Source organism: Vanacampus margaritifer, chromosome 7 (genome assembly GCF_051991255.1).
Source record: "Vanacampus margaritifer isolate UIUO_Vmar chromosome 7, RoL_Vmar_1.0, whole genome shotgun sequence".
Lineage (NCBI taxonomy): Eukaryota > Metazoa > Chordata > Actinopteri > Syngnathiformes > Syngnathidae > Vanacampus > Vanacampus margaritifer.
The window spans coordinates 10,476,513-10,495,244 of record NC_135438.1 but is presented as its reverse complement, the minus strand read 5'-3'; the positions used below and the strand labels follow the sequence as shown (position 1 = coordinate 10,495,244).

Below are 18,732 nucleotides of genomic sequence, written 5' to 3'. Positions count from 1 at the left end.
ATGATCTGTTTTATTCTCTTTTTCTTCTGTGTCTCCCTTGTCTCGTCAAGCATTGTCACTTCTACTTGTGTTTGCCCGCCCTTCCTCGTGTGTCAACCAATCAGTGCCCTCGGCCACTTGTGTCTTGCCCAGGTGAGTCTTGTTATGTCAATCAGTGTTTGTGTATTTACCCTGCCTTCACGTGCTATGGGAAAGATAAACCTTACCACTCTGGAATCTCCTAATTACGACCAAGTTCTGTTCATGTGCTTTTGTTGTTATAGCAAAAAAAATAAAATAATACACATAGCAGCTGATGTACTCTTTGCTCGTAAAACCGAACAATTATGGCAAATAATGAGTTGTGTGAATTGTGTATGCTACGTAATTGTGTAGATTCTAAAACAACCTGCTAGCGGACGTTAACGCCCTTATAAGTGTTAATATTTCTTGCCATTCACAAATCTTTCGGCGCTCTCCGCCATGTTGAAAGTTCTCTCAGCTCAGAAACTCGAGTATTAGAATAAATCCCCAGTTGTCCAGTGGAAAATACGAGACAAGGGGGCGTTCACGTGCAATTTTCTACTCGACATGTGGTATTTACCATAATGTCGATACCACATGAAGGCAGCATTAGCCTCCCGTTTCCTGCCAGTCCTTGTTCGGTCCATTGTCTTATGACCCTGTTGCTATGTCTTGCCGTTTCCACTCGTCTTGCCAGCCTCTTGCCCCGTTCTGCTTTGTTTTGATCATGGACATTGTTGTTTTCTTATTCTGCCTCCTGGTCCTGGTTCTTCTTGCCGTTTTGATCTAATTAAACATTTTGGACTTCATTCCTTTGCCTGCATATGGGTCCACCTCCCTTCCACCTCGCAACGTAGACCTGACTAATGATAATAATAATAATAATAATAATAATAATAATAATAATAAATAAATAAATAAATAAATAAATAAATAAAATCAAAAATTTAAATAAAATATAACACCCACAGATTGACCAACAGACTAGATTTTGAAAAAAAAAAAAGTTAAATTCACCAAATTGTGACTTATGAGGTTTAGCGATATAAAACTAATACTAAAACTAGTAGTAACTAAATTAAAATGAGGAATGCTCTAAAACCTAAATGCCTCAAGACCTGTCCTTTGTGGGTTTTTTTTTTTTTTTTTTTTTTTTAACTGTTAGATTTTTATGGTTTTAACTGTTTTATTTACTGGAATTTGTTTTAACCCCCATCTGTAGCACTTTGAGATTTCTTTGAAATGTGAAGTGCATTACAAATTAAATGTATTATTATTATTATTATAAATATTATTAAATAACTAAATTAAAAAACAAAAAAAAGGTACAAATTAAATAAAATGTAACAAATCAGCTGTGACAGCTCACCCATAACTCTAATGAGGACAAGCTCTATAGAAAATGGATACATGGTTGAATTTCAGTATCATGTGTGTATCATGGTGTTCCAGATGCCATTTCCCTAAATTGGACTAGCTTTTACTTTAGTAGAGGACCCCTGCACTAAGGACATGGCTTTCGAACCTGAGCCCCAAGGACCAACAACAAGTGGGGATCTATCTGACTGGCTGGAAAGAAAGTGGAGCCACTCTTTTACTAACTCCAACCATTTAAGGTTTTGATTATCCACCTCCACAAGCCTCCAAACGCGTTTCCTCCCCTCAGTTGTTTCCTCCTCCAAATCTGTCTGAAGTGGAGTGCAGACCTATTATTTTGTATTATTGCTATTATTTACAGCTCCTATATTAGCTGCCACACAAAAAGCAGCACAGTGGAGCATATAAAGAGAAAAGCGGGAGGGGTTGGGGGGGAGTGCGAGAGACTAAACGTAAGAAGAGAGGGAGGTGACAGGCAGGGAGAAACACTATTAGTCATAGCTTGTTGAGGACATAATGCTGTCGGTTTTTTTTTTTACAGCTACAAGTGTGTCTGCATGCATAAATGTGATTACAATATGGATGTGTATTAGACAAGATTTTCCTGATTGACTATGACGAAAACTACCCAACCATTTTCTATCGTCCAATCACACTCACATTTACAACTATGGGCAATTTACAGTCTGTATAGTGAACCCAACATGGATGTTTGCAAATGTGGAGATGACATGCCAGAGATTTGAAACTAGAAGCTCAAAACTGTGAGTTGAATCAGTGGTTTGCAACACCATTGTGAGAATGATCCAATTTCACTTAATTAGAAAATCCATCCATTCATATTCAATTTATAACAAATATTTATAATTTTTCTGCATATACTATGTATGATTTGTTAGATCATAGTATATAACTGAATAGAGAGACATGGCTTAAAAGGTTTAGTATATAAATGGATTATTTAGATAACAGATAATGGTATTTACAGTTCAACAACAACAATTGAAGATTTCTTATGAGGTTCCCCAAGGGTCTGTGCTAGGCCCTAAACTATTCATATTCTATACATAAATGATATCCGCTGTGTCGCTTAACTAATCAAAAGTGTCTGATTTATATGTTCAATAAAATAAAATAAAATAAAATATATATATGCAAGTGTAAGGTGGAACAAGTAAATGCTTCTTCCACTAGATAGCTGAAGGTACAGATAACCTGTGCGTCCACACTGTAAGGTGTACAATTTGGTGCCAAACCAAATTAACATTGTGGTAAAAAAATAAAATAAAAATTGGCCATGCACTCAACGGGGTGCCATTTTAGCAGCTGTATTCCCAAATTAGGCGTAGAGGAGCCTTTTAGACGAGGCATAAATGTGAGACTTGCTCACACAACGCTTGTTAATCTTTTATTCATCAAGTAGTGCTCAAGTTTAAAGAATAGAAACAAAGTTGCGAGGAGAAACGAGAGGGGAGAGGTGCGCGCGGGAAATGCAAGGTGTTTAGTAGGAGGAAAAAGCAGGAGGCAAATGAGGCCCTCATATAAAGAGCATAGAGGAGGGTAGTCAGTCTTAATGGCAAGTGCACATTGTAATTGTAAACTAGCTGAATTCTCCACGAGAACAGAAGCCAAGCGAGGGAACGAAAAGGAGGAGGAGGAAGCGAGTGGGAGGAAGGCAGCAGAGAGCAGAGGAGAGAATAAATAGAGACATCCACAAAAGAGACGGAGGTGGAGGAAGAAACGGCAAGAAGAAACCCAGAAGATGTTCAGGGAAGGAGCTGCTGAGGGGCGGCGACAAGGCACACAAAAGATTGCCGAAAAGAGGACATGAACAGCAAGATGACGAAGAAGAAGAACAAGAGGTTAAAGGAGGAGGCTCGGATTACTTAAATAATACAAAAGTATCTGCTAGCAGCATGTGAGAAAAGGATGTGAAATATGCAAAAGGGTAATTGAAATCACAGAGCCAGGTCAAAAGAAAGGGGGGGGGGGGGGATCAAGGCTATAAAAATGACAAAAACACAGAGCGACAGTCGACCATTTGAATATGTATGGGTAACAGTCGTGCTCTGTTGCCATAGTAACAATTCAAATGTGCTTGCACAACACTGTGATGGACAGGAAGATACAAGTTGCCAACCGCAACGCCTTGCTTGCCCTCGCCCCGATAACGCGCCACCACCTTTTATTTCAGGCGGCGGCACAAATACAAAGCTAATCATTATGAATGGCGCGCAAATGTACACACACACACCTCACATTAAAAAATGAATCTCCAAAAAGCGCTACAGGCGCCATGGAGGCTGACAGGGTAGGTGCTGTCGGCCCATTTGGACTAATCAGTTCCATACAACATCTCCGCTGTCATAAAGGGCTCCCTAATTAATATCTTTTAAATGGCGGGTGTCACAAGTGGATCATATAATCGCAGACATCCAACCCTGCGGCGAGCGCTCTCGCTTGACGAACACTGACAGCATTTACGCAGCAATTAGAGCCACATATGCAGCGGCATTAAAAAGTAAGTGTCAGCTGCACAAAAACACCCTCGTGTATATACGTAGAACTCGTAAAAGTATGACCAAGCGGTGAACCCCGGCCTTCTCATAGGCACGCTGATGCATGTGCACAGCGCAAATGGTCCATGAAGAAGGTCAAGCACCGTTTGTGTCCTTGCCTTTCGACATCGGAGCCCTCGTGATGGATTCACGTCCTCTGTTTGCACAATATGAAGAGACGGTACGTGCCCTTACATGCACGCGAGCATGCCAGGCCACCATCAGTCATCTCGCACCTAACATTTGCGAAGCGCATCGATCGAGGGAGCCTGTCAAATGGCCAAAACCGGCGACGGAATGAGGAGAGCAGCTCTCTACAATGGCCTGCCGATAAAAATTCAGCATGATCCATTGAGATACAAACTGTTCGTCTTAATCAAATAGTGCGAATACAACACATTAACCTTTATTGAGCCAAAAATGTCACTAAAAAACACAAAAAAATGCATATACAGGGTAATTAATGTACCTCCTCCTCCTCACTATATGTGGCTGGCATAGATATACAGTATGTGAACAAAGATGTATTATTTGCAGAAATGGGTCGTAGCAAGCTAGATTTTATATTTTTATTTTTTAGGTTTAATTCATTTTCAGAGTGGTTTATTATTTTAGTTTTACAAAAATTCTTCATTTTTGTTTAGTGTTTCTTAGTTTTAGAATTAGTTTTAATTGTTTTGTCTAAATATGTAGTATTATAGAGTGCAAGATTTAAAAACAAAAAACAAAAAAAATCTCACAAAAACTATTGTGTAATCAAGTAAACTACTGTTTTCAAACAGCTATTCGACCGTCCTCTTTTTGTACGGTCCTACATTAAAACCAAAAAGGATACATTTAAAATCAACAATGAAAGCTTGTGTATGAAATTAATCAACAAAGACAAAATTAGATTTTTGCTTTAGTTTTATAAACATAAAATGCCATTTTAGTTAGTTTTGCTTTTTTAAAACAGTTATTTTATTTATTTATTTTCAATTTTAGTTTATGTTATTCCTTTCATTTGCATCAACTATAATAACCTTTGTGCGAACTTATGTATTTTGGTACGTCAAATCTATTTCTGTCATTTCAGTGAAGCATATATAACATACACAGGGATGTGATTTGACCAAAGTGAAATTATCTGAAAATTTAGCCGGGGGTCTGGGGGCCGCTGGCACCCAGCTAGGTCCAGGGTCCGTGATTTTAAGTACTTTCAATGCACTCACATGACAAAGAAATAGACAAAACAACAGCATACATTTTCAATGTATATTGAACTATCCCATATAAAATGGCAGTTTTAGTCAACCCAAAATCAGTCACATTCAAAAACATTGGACTGCCTTTGCTTTTAAAAACTATCACTGAGAATATCATCATATCTAACTAATGTGATTACTAAGTACACACATAAATAATGTTGAAGAGTTCAAATTTCATGAACAAATAATTGTATCATGACCAAATGAAAAGTAACTCATATTAGAGCATACCACAAATGTCTTTGTTATAGCAGAAGATGTTATCTGTCGGAGTCATGTGCATACACAATGAACTACTAAAAAAAAAAAAAAAATTTTAATTTTTTTTTAAAAAAATCGTATTTTTTTGGGCGGGGGGGGGAGATAAAAAAAAAAGCGGAATTAGCGGAAAAATCACATCCCTGCATACAGTATATTACGTGACATAAGTAGAACTATGTACAAAGCAGTACGACTTCGGGCTGAGTCACCATTCCTGCTCAAATACATGCTAGCATGTAGGATTTACACGATGAGGATTCTTCGGCCGATCATAGATTAGCGAGTTTGGAAAAAAATTATAACCGATCACCGTTTCAATCAAAAGATGGCGCAATATATCTATTTAAACGGCCGCCGCCATTCGCGTGGGATAGGGCCTGGCCTGACTCACAAATAGCGAAAATGCACGTACAATTGATGCCAATTGTCATGCATGGGGCCAAAAAAATAAAAAATAAACCCCAAAAATTCTGCAAAACACACTGATAAACATTGAATATAACATGGAGGAGCCGATCAATGATGTCATTGATCGATCAGGCAAATTAAGACATTAGAGACGATCCTAGATTTTGTATAAAACGCAAAATATCGGCCGGTCCCGATCCAGCCGATCAAGTCTACTAGCAGCTCCAAGCAGACTGAGCGGCATTAAGACGGAACGTGCCCCGCAATTTCAAACGCACGTAGGCGCACGTAATCTGTCTCTACGATATCCCTCGAGATTTGAGGTGGTACGGCGCGTGAAAGCCATTGTGGATAACACGAGCTGACAGGCATATCTATTAAAAGGGCCCATTTACATTAAGTGGGTGGTCAGCTGCAGGTAAAGGCGGCTCGTTTGGCATCTCTGCTTACTGAGAACACGCCACATCATTCGTATGTAATAACAAAAGATTTCAAGGATCGTACGAAGCACTTTGAATAATGGCACATCTCTGATAGAGCCTTCATGAGAATAAAAACATTTAAATGAAAGTCGAAACATCCCAAAGGAGATTAGAAAGAGCAGACAGCATTTGGCATTTTCACTTATTGTCACAACATGTCCTCAATAATTTAGAAACATTCAGCGGTGCTGTGTAACATTTTTAATAGGTCAATTGTCAGCTTGTTGATCATGCCTATTATCATTCCACTAATAAGACGCGTTGGTTTGTTTATCATATTGCCCAAGAGGACTTCATTAAAAAGCAGAAACACAGAAATAACAGGAATTAGGAAAGGGCATAAAAATGGATTTGTCGATGCGCTGTTTGGTTCATTCATACCATTATTGGTATTATTTGACTATATTTTCTTGATTAGTTGAGGGAAATCAATTCATTGATTAAATGTCTTGATTATTCATCTCCAACTCTTTGACTGTTGTGAACTCAGTGTCATAATGAGCAGAATAATGCTGCCCGGAGGAGTTATTCGTCTGATTCTGACGTGTTGTGATTCTTTGCACAGCGTACTGAGAGTCAAGTGCCTCTGCTGCATCCAGTCACATTCTCAATTAGAAAACTGCCCATTCCCACACAATCGACAGAATACTTAACCACCAATAAATCATGAAGCTCATCCCTCAATCTTTGTATGTATTTAAGACACTTGGAGGGAATAAGGTCCTTTTCAATTTTATAAGCTAAAAAGGGATTCCAAGAAACGATTCATGCACATGGTTGACAATAGAAACCCCCCCAAAAATAAAAAAATCTGCTACCATGTTTTGTGAATGACACCGGGTGGCGACTGTCTGTCAAACCTGTGCCACACCGCAGTGCTCAGTCAGGTAATCAGACGTCATACGGCTGTAATGACTCCCTGCGTGGTGAGTGGAAGCCAACACACTTTCTATTTGCAGCCTCTGTAATTAATCAATTCGCAAAGACAAACTGACAGAACATTTGCCAAAAAACTTGTCCAAAGATGGCCGTGTATGCAATCGACCGTGACAACTTAATCGCAGTGTGGAAAGACAGGTTGTCACAAGCACTAATAAATACTTTCTAATCTAGCTGTCAGTAGAAAGTATTCAATGTCAATGTGAGATATAAAGAACGGGGGGGAATACAGTAGAAGCTTACAATTGTAATGCTTCCTGAAAATAGACCTCGTACGTCACACAAAACCCAGCCATCATGTGACACATCAACTCAGTGAGCATCCAGTCCACAACCCAGTTTGATTTGTTTTTACTGTAACTGGTTTGTGATGCCAATGCCAACACTGAAATGCCCAAGTGATATCAGAGAGGAACATTTTGATGAAAGCTATGGAAATGGAAAATGGAACTTATGAGGGTAATATATGTCAAAACGTACAGAAAGCCCATGTAAACAATAATAATAATCATCATAATATCAAAAAACGCAATAAAATACATCTTAAAGTCAGCAATGTGTAGTCTGTGTGAAGAGACTCGCCTGCCAGACTATTTTCGACACTTAGCAAAATACGCACAATTGCCTCACAACTTATTTTAATGCTACAGCTCCATCACACATCAAAGGTATTTAATTCATTTAATAAATTTATTGTTATTATCGATTTATTTATTTATTTATTTAATTTATGTATTTGCATTTAATTTGAGTTTTTTTCTAATAATACAGCAAATACAGAGGCGTCACCAAGTTGCAAAAAAGTTAACTGGAAACAACACCACTGTAACTATATTATACCGTCTTTACAAAAAAAACAAAAAAAACATTAAAGAGACATAGCACAGCAATTGTGTTATTTATAACTAGAACAAAGCATGATGGGAAACCCTGATGCTCCTAAAGTTAGCCTCGGTCCGCTAAGTAGTGCACCGGAAGGGGTATGAATAGGTTTCTAATAAGAGCGCAAACAGGAAGTGGAATGTTAGCAGCCTAAATGTTGCTGGCTTAACAGATAAAGCTGACTTGATAAGTACAGTACTGTTAAGGTCTCATCCGCTGTTACGTCTATCGTTCACTTTTTGTCTATTTTAACTGTATTTACATTTTCATACTTGTAAACGGTGAGTCTGGTCGTGTAAGCGCATTCGAGATGAATTTTGATTTCTGATCAAATTCAATATGAATATTGATGCTGGAGGGAAAGGCAAGCTCTTTTATATTGGTAAAATAATAAGGGTAAAACCTTATATCTTAGATCAGAGGTGGGCAATTTCGGTCCTCGAGGGCCGGAGTCCTGCAGGTTTTAGAGGTTTCTCACTTCCAACACAAGCTGATTCCAATCAGCAGGATCGTTATCAGGCTTACGCAGAGCTTGCTGATGAGCTGATCATATATCAGCTGTGTTGAAGAAGGGCAACATGCAAAACCTGCAGGACTCCGGCCCTCGATGCCCACCTCTGTCTTAGATCATGCAAAATTACATATCATGGCGGCATGGAACAGTTAGTCATGGTCACGCCAAAATAAAAAGAGAGAATGTTACTTTCACTGACGACGTTCTTGGTTGTATAATTAAGTGCACTTTTGTCTGGTCAAGAATCCTCTCTTGGCTAATGAGACGCACTACATTTCTCCACTGTCGCGCTGAGGCTGCCACGGCTCTTTAAATAACACTATATGCTCTCTTCAGCCAAATGAACTAGACAAGGCAGTGCGAATACACACACACACACACACACACTCACTCACATAGATGATAATGGCAGCAGCGCGATCGCAAAACACACGCACATATGCCGAGATAGAAGGAGACGGAAGGGTTGAGGACCCATCAATCCCCTGGGGTCTTCATTACCTCATTGAAGTCATTTATTTCACCGAGCTTGCGGTATATCTACTGCTCCGGAATTAATTTAACAGCAGAGAGACATGTCCCTCCGTAGCATCACGGGGCCCTTAACCCTCGGAGGGGCCCGGTCATCATTGTTTCAAAAACAACTTGCGGCTGCTGTATGTTTCGAATGTCATGAGAGCCTGTGTTGAGTTGCAGTCAGGGTGACACTATTGCAATATTACAAGTCCGTTGGATATATCAAAAAGAAAAAAAAATAAATACATTTTTTAAAAAGAAGAAGGAAACGTGGCTCAAAAGACTGCAAACACTGACAGCATTAACATGGACAGTAAAGTGTCTTTTTTTTCTTTTGATTTTAAAGCACTGTGACGCTTTTTATTGAATGTTCTGCCATCTAAAATTAATTCATTCACTGCCATTGACAGCTATAGACTTTAAAAAAATAATTTTAACTATTTCTATTAGTTTAACATTTTTTTCCCATTTTTGTTAACAAGAGTATAAAAACCTATAATTTTTTTTTGTTTATTTAGAACAATGCCCCATTTTTTTTAGTAATCTTGTCTTTTTAAAAAAACAAACAAACATTTTTTGTTTAATTAAAAAAAATGTTTTTAAAGAAAAGATTATTAAAAATTAGGGACGCCAGGCGATTACAATTTTTAATCGTAATTCATCGCATGACTTCAGTAGTTAACTCACAATTAATCATAAATTTTATATCTGTTCTAATGCGATAAAAAATTCTAGGTTTTCATACTCTTGTTATCAAAAGTGGGAAAAAAATGTTAAACTAATAGAAATAGTTCAAATGCATTTTTGACGTCTATAGCCGTCAATGGCAGTGAATGAGTTAATATAGAGGTGCAATTTGTTAATTGTTCGTTTGGATGATAATCAAGGAAATTGAAGAACTGCGCAAGATATAACATGAAAAATCCAGAATGTTTCCTCCTCACACAATCAGAAGCAATAACAGTGTCTTGGGCTGATGCGTGAAGCTTTTTTGTGCGCCCATTCAATTTTGGGACCCCGCTCAGAGCGGAGCAGCTGCGGTCTGAATGGTGTTTGGCTGAAGAGATGGACAGATTTATATTCACGGAGACATCACATGTGCTGTGGGACACATCCTGTTCTTTAATACTTGTCATTATGGGAGAACGCCCGGGAACAGTTGCATAACACTAGTCAAAATCTGCTGCTATGGTAAAATTGATGCTAATTATTTCGGGAGCTGTCACTTGCGACATCTAAGGTCTTCACACTTGTTCCCGCATGAACTGAGGTTGAGCATGATCGATTCTTACGAATTACGGCTGTTGTTGTATGGAATACATTGTTGATTAGTTGTGTGGATTGGATCAAGTGAGGCAGAATGCAGTGCAGTACTTGGTTGCGACCAGCAGAGGCGCTGTGGATTCAGTTTGTAGTATTTGCGCAATACAACACTGGGATTGAAACTGGAGATCGGAACACACATACTTGCCCATCTCTATTATTCTATAAAAAAAATGAATAGATTAACTTATTTACACCCAAAAGCCTATAAATACATATTAATTTAAATGTTTTAAGTGTCCCAAAGACGTATTTATATGTTTTTTATGTTTTGTTTTGGGGTTTTTTATGCTAGAGCATACAGAAGACTTTGATGCAGCTTCTCAACTGCAAAGAACGGTTGAAGAAATGGCAGTTATTACACAAATGGCCAACAGGTGGCAGCAGAGAATAGGAAATGAACTAGGACCATGTTGGGGAAAAAAAACTTAATTACTCAGCATTCTAAATAGATTTTTGAATAATGATGAAACCTAGCAATATTCGAATGCTAATTGCTGCAAAACGGAAACAGATTGAAATATACTTTTTTCCCTGATGAAAGAAGAGACCATAATCTTTTCTTTGGTATGTTTCATGTTTTAGAATATTCTGTGGGCCTTGCAAAATCAGTCAAAATCCAGTAAAACAGCCGGGAGTGAAGGGGATTGCTTCTGTGAAAATGGCTGGGAGTGAATGAATTAACATATTTGATTCAGTGGAAAAATAGATAGATAGCAAGTATGTTTTTTTTGTTGTATTTTTATTTTATAACTGAGCTCCAGAGAGGACTGCTCATCAAAGCAACCCTGTTGCTTCTTTCGGCCAAATCTCACATCTTTTGGTGACATTGTATCAACTGTGTGCCCATTAGATCGGAGGTAGAGCAAAAAAAAGAACAGAATCCTCAAATCGTCATTTTTCTGTTAGTTTACTCATTAGTTTAGTGTAATAGGACCAAGTTCAATTTAGAACGCATGCTTGCCTCCATCTCGTCACTCAGAATCTAATCAGACTCTAAACTTCCCAGATGAATTTCACAGATTATAAACCATGTCCTCACCTCACAAATGCATTCAAAGTTCTTTTAGACGTTCCTCAAGAAAAAGACCATGTGACGCCAGCTGACATTTTTGCCCACTTTGCTGCAGTGAGCTCACACCATTAGCTCGCAAGGAAACTCAAAAGCGTATCTGGAAAAGTCTCACTTTACTTGTCAGCACCGATATATCACACCACATCATTCCACCTTCACCCTTTACAATTTGCCCCCTTGACGGGAGCACTGCTCACCTTTAACCCTTCTTCCTGCCCACTGATCCCCGTGCCCTGCATCCTTTTGACGCCCAGGAACTCGCTAACAACCGCCGCTCCTTCCTCTTGCAGCTGTGTCATCCCTGCAGGGAGGAGCCGTGTCATTCTCACCTCGGCAGCTTTCTGCTTTCCAAAAACTCCTGATCTTGCCGCCACTAATTAGGTGACATCCTGCAAAACCCCCAACCGCCCCCCTCCGACGCCCCACTGTGCGTCTAAGAGAGACATATTCACATGAGCAGGTGGCGGCACAGATACAGCTGTCCGATTGCATTAGCAAATATAAAAAAATATCAACGCAGAACTACGGAATGGAAGTACAGTGGGACCTACATGTGTTGTGGAACAGTTTGTGTTTAGATATCTGTTGCTATAAGTATGGATTACCAGCCGGGGCAATGTTTGGCATTATGACAAATACCGGTATCTGTCTTTTTTTTTTTGATGAATAATCAATTTCAAACTATGATAACCTCAGGGAATAATTTATATTATGGCTGAGGAGTAAATCAAATTAACTCTATTAATCGCAATTTTAAAAATCGAACCGTTGAAAATTTGCTAAATTGTGAAAATGAGTTTTCTCTCTTTGATTACAAAAAGCTGTTGTTTTTTTATGTTTTGTTACATCCAAATGTTTTTGTCAGTATACATTATTGTGGTCAGAAAATTTTGCACAGGAATTAGTTTTGATTAAATGAAATATTTAAATAAATGTTTGTTGGGTTTATTAGATTAAAATATAAAAAAATATATATTGAGATTTTATTTTTTGGGCCATATCGCCCAGCCCTAATTTATATACATTTTCAGTTTACTTCATAAGAGATTCTGCTAATTCTGTGAACTCTCCGCACCTTTTGTTTTTGTTTGAAATTACAACAAAGCTACAAGAAAGTTTAACATTTTGTTTATTTTGAAATTTTGGGGGAAAAAAAATATTTTTGAGAACTATAGGGAGATTTTCAATATTTACTTGTTTAAGGTTTAATTTAACGGGACCCGGGAAGCTTCCTGAACTTTTTGTTCAAATTTGAAATCAAAGATGTCAACTGCCTATAAAAAAATATTTTTAAAAAACTTCAACATTTTTGCTAATCTGACAAGCTGTTCAATAAACATATGCTTTCAAAAATTTCAACAAAGTTAAAAGTAGGAATTTCATTTTTAAAAATGTTGATGCCCAAAAAAAAATTTATCTGCCTTCTCGACTACTAATAATCGGTATCAGCATGAAAAAAAAAAAACATATCGGTCTATCTCTGTCTTAAAGGGTAACAACAGCACCACCACATGCATGCTAAATAATATCCCATGTGCCTACAGAGTTTCCTATTTTATGTTAAAACTCAGGTAGGGGATATGGCTGCTTTAAACAAACAAGTCATTTGTTTTTGCTTAGCTTAACAGTAACCCTCAGCCGAAAGTGACAAACAACTTGAAGCCTCTTTTTTTGAAGAAGATTTACTAAATACATCCGGCAAACTGCCACTTGTTGCAAAGTTGAACTGAGCTTCAACAGGTCAAACAATTGTTGACTGGCATTCTTCACTGGCTTCCCATTAAAGGTCAGCTATTGATTGCAATTCACCCAATTACTTTCAGAAGCTTGCAATCAGATCGTCTTCCTCCATCTTCGATTCCCAAGAGGGCGCGTCTCTCCAGAGTTGTGTGACTCTTGCTACGCATTTTCTTGTGAATCCTTATGTCTATTTTCTGTTGGCCGTTTGAGGAGCGTGCCACCAAATATTACTTCGTCTTGTTCCGCCCTCACCCCAGCCGCTTCCTTTCATCTTCGCACCTCAACCCTTTTTCCTCAGCGCGCGCATCTCATCTTTTTCTTTTGTTCTGTCAGCGTGTTCCATCTATGTGGAAAACCTTCAGAAGAGCATTAAAAGGCCCCCTTTGGACGTGGCATGCAAAGTGGCAGTTGCCGATGAAATTTGCGAGCGTGTTATTCGTTGTCACTCGCAACCAGGACGCAAAAAAAGGCTGCAGCGTCTTGAAGACAGAAAGCAAGAGAGCTCAACTGAACGAAAGAAAAAAAAAAGAAAGCAATTGTGTTGCACACGTTGCAGATCTGTGCGGCAGATCTGGGGGGCGAACGCTGTTTGAGCAGCAAGCCAGGGAGCGCAGCAGCGTGGGTAGAGGCGGCATCGCAGCATCGGGCCCCCTCCTCTCTATTCTTAGCTCTTCCTCCTTCTATCACAGTCACACATGATGAGGTGTAGGGAGGGTGAGGTAGAATTTTTTTTTTTTAAAAAAGGATGCGATTCGCACTTGCTTGTCACTTTTCTTTTTTATATTGACCATCCGAATACACGTTGTTGGTTATTCATGTTGCTTAAGAGTTAAAATTGGGAATTCGCAGTTCCACCAGGATTTCACGACGTTATGATCTGGTTCTCATAGGAATATGGTCTTACTTCTGGCAAAACCCTACCACTTTTGTCCATATGGCACCGCCATAATCAACGTGAACTAAAAGTTCTTAAGTGTTGCTTTAAAGTGGAAGTCAACCTTAAAGATTTATTGACAATAATTATGTTATATGTGACCTCACTAGTCTAAACGTGACGTTCTGATGAATATTACATTTGTGGAATATGAGTTTTGAAGCAAAATCCGGCTGTTTTTATCCATCTAAGGGGGCGGCCATTTTGCCACTTGCTGTCAATTGAAGATGGCATCACAGTTGCTCAGGGCTCAGGCAACGACCAATCACAAATCACCTGTTTTCTGAAGCTGTGCTGTGATTGGTTGTTACCTGAGCCCTGAGCAACATTGATGTCATCTTCAGTCGACAGCAAGTAGCAAAATGGACGCCCACTGAGATGAATAAAAAGGACTGCATTTTGCTTCAAAACTCACATTCCACAAATATAATATTAATCAGAATGTCACGTTTAGACTAGTGAGGTCATAATTATTTCATATTCCACTAGCACAATATTAAACAGAGTAACATATTTATATATATTCATTGACAAAAACATTTTTGGGGGTTGACTTCCCCTTTAACTCATTCACTGCCATTGATGGCTATAGACGTCAAAAATTCAATTGAACTATTTCTATTAGTTTAAAAAAATTTCCCACTCTTGTTAACAAGAGTATGAAAACCTAGATTTTTTTTTATTGTATTGGAGATATAAATTTGGTGATTAATCGTGAGTTAACTAGTGAAGTCATGCGATTAATTACGTTTAAAAATTGTAATCGCCTGGCGCCAATAATTTTTTATAATCTTTTCTTTAAAAAAAAAAAAAAAAGATTAAAAATAAATGTTTTTTTTGTTTAAAAGAAAAGATTATTAAAAATTAGGGGCATCAATTAACCGCATGATTTCACTAGTTAACTCACGATTAATTACAAATGTTATATCTGTTCTAAATGTACAAAAAAAATCTAGGTTTTCATACTCTTGTTAACAAAAAAAACAAAAAAAAAAGTTAAACTAATAGAAATAGTTCAAATTTTTTTTTTTTAAAGTATAGCTGTCAATGGCAGTGAATGAGTTAAAAACGGTTATTACTGTGCTGTGTGAACTGTAGCATTTGCGTGACAGATGTGTGCCTTTAAGTGACGTGGCCTTGTGGGTAAAGTCCAAAATCCAAGAAATTGGGGCATTCGTTGTTCTATTTTTAGAGGCTGTAATTAATTATCATTTTAGACTGCAGTCTAAATTAATAACTGGAATAATGTGGTTAACTAACAAAAATATAAATTTAAGGGAAAAAATGCAGCTCGGAGTTATCCCTGAGTCACTCTGTCACCACTTTGCACATGCCCTCCTCTCTTCTCCCCCTCCCCTATAGTCGTCTCTGAGTCAACAGCAAACACCAGGCTGCTCAGCACCTGTAATCCTTCCACGACTCAATCAACATTTGTAAAGCTGCTCACGCGTGGCAGCTCGTATCCAAAAGTGACTCATCGGGCCGTGCGCGGCCAACATCTTGTTGCCGCTCGCTCTCCTGCCGCGCGTGCTCCACCTCAACTGCTGCCACTCTGCACACAGTCCGCACACTCGAGCAGGGGGGACGCGCCTGCTGCCCGCATCACAAGTGAGTCGGTGCTCGGCTCCCGTAATCCCTTCAATACACAAACCAAAAACATGCAACATCACGATTCGGCAATGTCACGGCCTCCTTGTTGCTCACACTCGCAGAGTGAGAGCGACGCCTGTGCACAAAGCTGTTGGCATCCTGTTCACACATCTTTCAACGGGGTGCTTGTCCTCCAAACGGTACTGTGAACGGTGTTCACAGTCAGTACGCTGGAGTGTCAGGCCGCGATAGGGAGTCATACAAAGTATCAATATTGATATGTATAGTATTCCCCAGCTATATATAACTGCTGTATTGCAGATTTTTTTAAGGACTATTTTTATTGTTTTTTGTTGTTGTTTTTTTTAGTTTACCAGCAGGTTTAATTTAGAGTTGTGTGCCTTCAGTGTAGTACCACGTTATACCACAGCATGTTTGGCAGCACTGAGGTCAACCGGAAGAAATGCATTGTCAAAAACTCATTCACTCCCAGCCATTTTCACTGAAACAACCCCCTTCGCTCCCGGCTATTTCACTGGATTTTGACTGATTTTGCAAGGCCCACAGAATATTCTGTTCTGTTGCTATAAAAACATGGTACCTACCAAAAGAAAGATTAGAGTCTCTTCTTTCATCAGGAAATGAAAGTATATTTCTATTCCCGTTTTGCAGCAATTAGCATAAGAATATAGCGAAGTTTCATCATTATTCACAAATCTATTTAAAACAGTGGGGAAAACAGCTTGTTGCAACATGGCCCCGGTTGAGCTCTTATACTCTTCTGCCACCTGCTGGCCGTTTTTGTAATAACTACCATTCTTCAAACGTCCCTCTTCAGTTCAGAAGCTGCATCCAAGCATTCTGTACGCTCTCAATTGTGTTGTTTTCCTTTGCGTTGATGATAGCACCGGTACTTATCATGATAGTAGATCAGTGTTGAAGCTGTCGTGTTTTGTTGCGGGAGGGCCATCGTGTCCCACACCTGCTGTGAGTCATGCTCATGGATCATAATGAGATGCTTCATCACATTGCGGTGAATGCACATGTGGGAAAAGCGCCGTTTGGATTTGCCAGTCAATTTTCGCTCAAAGCTGAGGGGGTAAGAGACAAAAAAAAAAGATGGGCAAAGGATGTAATCCGCACAATGCAGACAGCCAAAGAGAAATCCCGGAGCCATTCCCCTAGCAGAGGATGCGCATAAAGATGGGATTTGACATGTTTTCCATTTCACACACAAGTTAAAGAGGCTGTGAAGGTTACGTGGTTTGCCCATTAATGTTCACCAAATATAGCAGGAATTAAGTTGGATTTTGTTTGAAATGTAATGAACCACACTTTTAATGAATCCTTAACAGTTGGCAAAAAAAAAAAGAAGTGTTCTATTGGCAGGGTATCATGTTCATATTTATAACAATTTAAAGATTTATTTCCCTCTAATTTTGTTAATTATACCTTAACAAAAAATATGTCCATTAAGTCACCCTGTCATAAGTAAATAAATAAATAAATAACATTTTATAAGAAACAATGAAAATCGTTTTTAATATTGAAATTAGGCAGAAATTGGACTATTTTCTCATGTGTTCAGTGAAATCTGCATACTATTTGAGATTCCGTTTTTGTATTAAACTAGTGAAATAAATGAAATTTTCTACTATATTGTAATTATTGTGACGCACGTGTACTGTAAATCACAATTAATTCCGAAATCATGTCAATTTCTGTCTAAAGAACAAAACAGAAAACGTGGGTCAGGCATCTCTGTAGTGCTAATTTTTTAGTCTTTTGGATGTCGTATCTGTGACTTTGCCTTTTGTCTTTAGTGTTTGTATGCCTTGTGTATCATTGCGGACAATTCTTAACATTATCTTGACATGCCGCTGCCACTTTATGTTTCTTTCGTTCTTCTGAGTCTCTACGAACAAAAAGAAGTTTAGTGTCTCGTACCATCCCGCTTGCTACCTTTGTACATTTGTCTAGACCCGTTTTCCCCGTGTGAAGCTGTGTGCTTATTGAAGTCATAACCTTGTTATCATTTACTTCAGTAATGGGCTTACTCGGAAAAGATGGAAATGGCAAGACTTGAATATGTCAAGGGAGGCTGTCATTTTTTAGCTGAATCTAAATGTGTCACTAAGTTCTTCAAAAAGACACATTATTATTATTGCATTGTGCTATGTAGCGATTGTCAAAGTGTAATGACTCCCTAAATAGAGTAGCAGGCTTTTTTTGTGTGAAGGAAGCATCTACTGTGTAGGGCCTTTATTGGGAAATCCTTGAATGCTATTCATTTGCGCGTGTATGGCATTTTGCATTATGTGCTAGCATTAGCATTGAGCTAAGTACTAAACGGCGAAGATTCATGGTTGTTTCAAATACACAATATGTAATTATATTTGTTTCATGTTAGGTTTGGCTGTAAACTTCAACTGTGAATGGCAAAAAAACAGCATAACGCCTCTTTTTTTATTTTTATTGTTCACTCGTTCAATCGGCCAAACTGCTACTTGTTGCGAAGTGAGTTAGATCAGAGCCACCACATACAGTAGCACTGATATCTGTTTTGATTCTAAGTCCAAAGCAGAAAAAAATGTCCAAGGCGGAACATATCTCGAAAAACTCAACAAGTCGATTCCCTTGTAACTCAAGGCACCTCTGTATTTACCGTCGACCCCAACATAGGGAACAAGTAGCACAAATCCATGTACAATTCACACCCATTGAAATGCATTGGTGATAGATAGATAGATAGATAGATAGATAGATAGATAGATAGATAGATAGATAGATAGATAGATAGATAGATAGATAGATAGATAGATAGATAGATAGATAGATAGATAGATAGATAGATAGATAGATAGATAGATAGGCTTTTAATGA

General features: G+C 38.4%; 1 protein-coding gene across 8 annotated transcripts in view; it reads right to left on the bottom strand.

Annotated features, from left to right (window-relative positions):
- The window catches only part of grin2bb (glutamate receptor, ionotropic, N-methyl D-aspartate 2B, genome duplicate b), a 105,530-nt gene that overhangs the window by 77,885 nt on the left and 8,913 nt on the right, over positions 1–18,732 (bottom strand). The gene's annotated exons all lie outside the window — the stretch shown is intronic.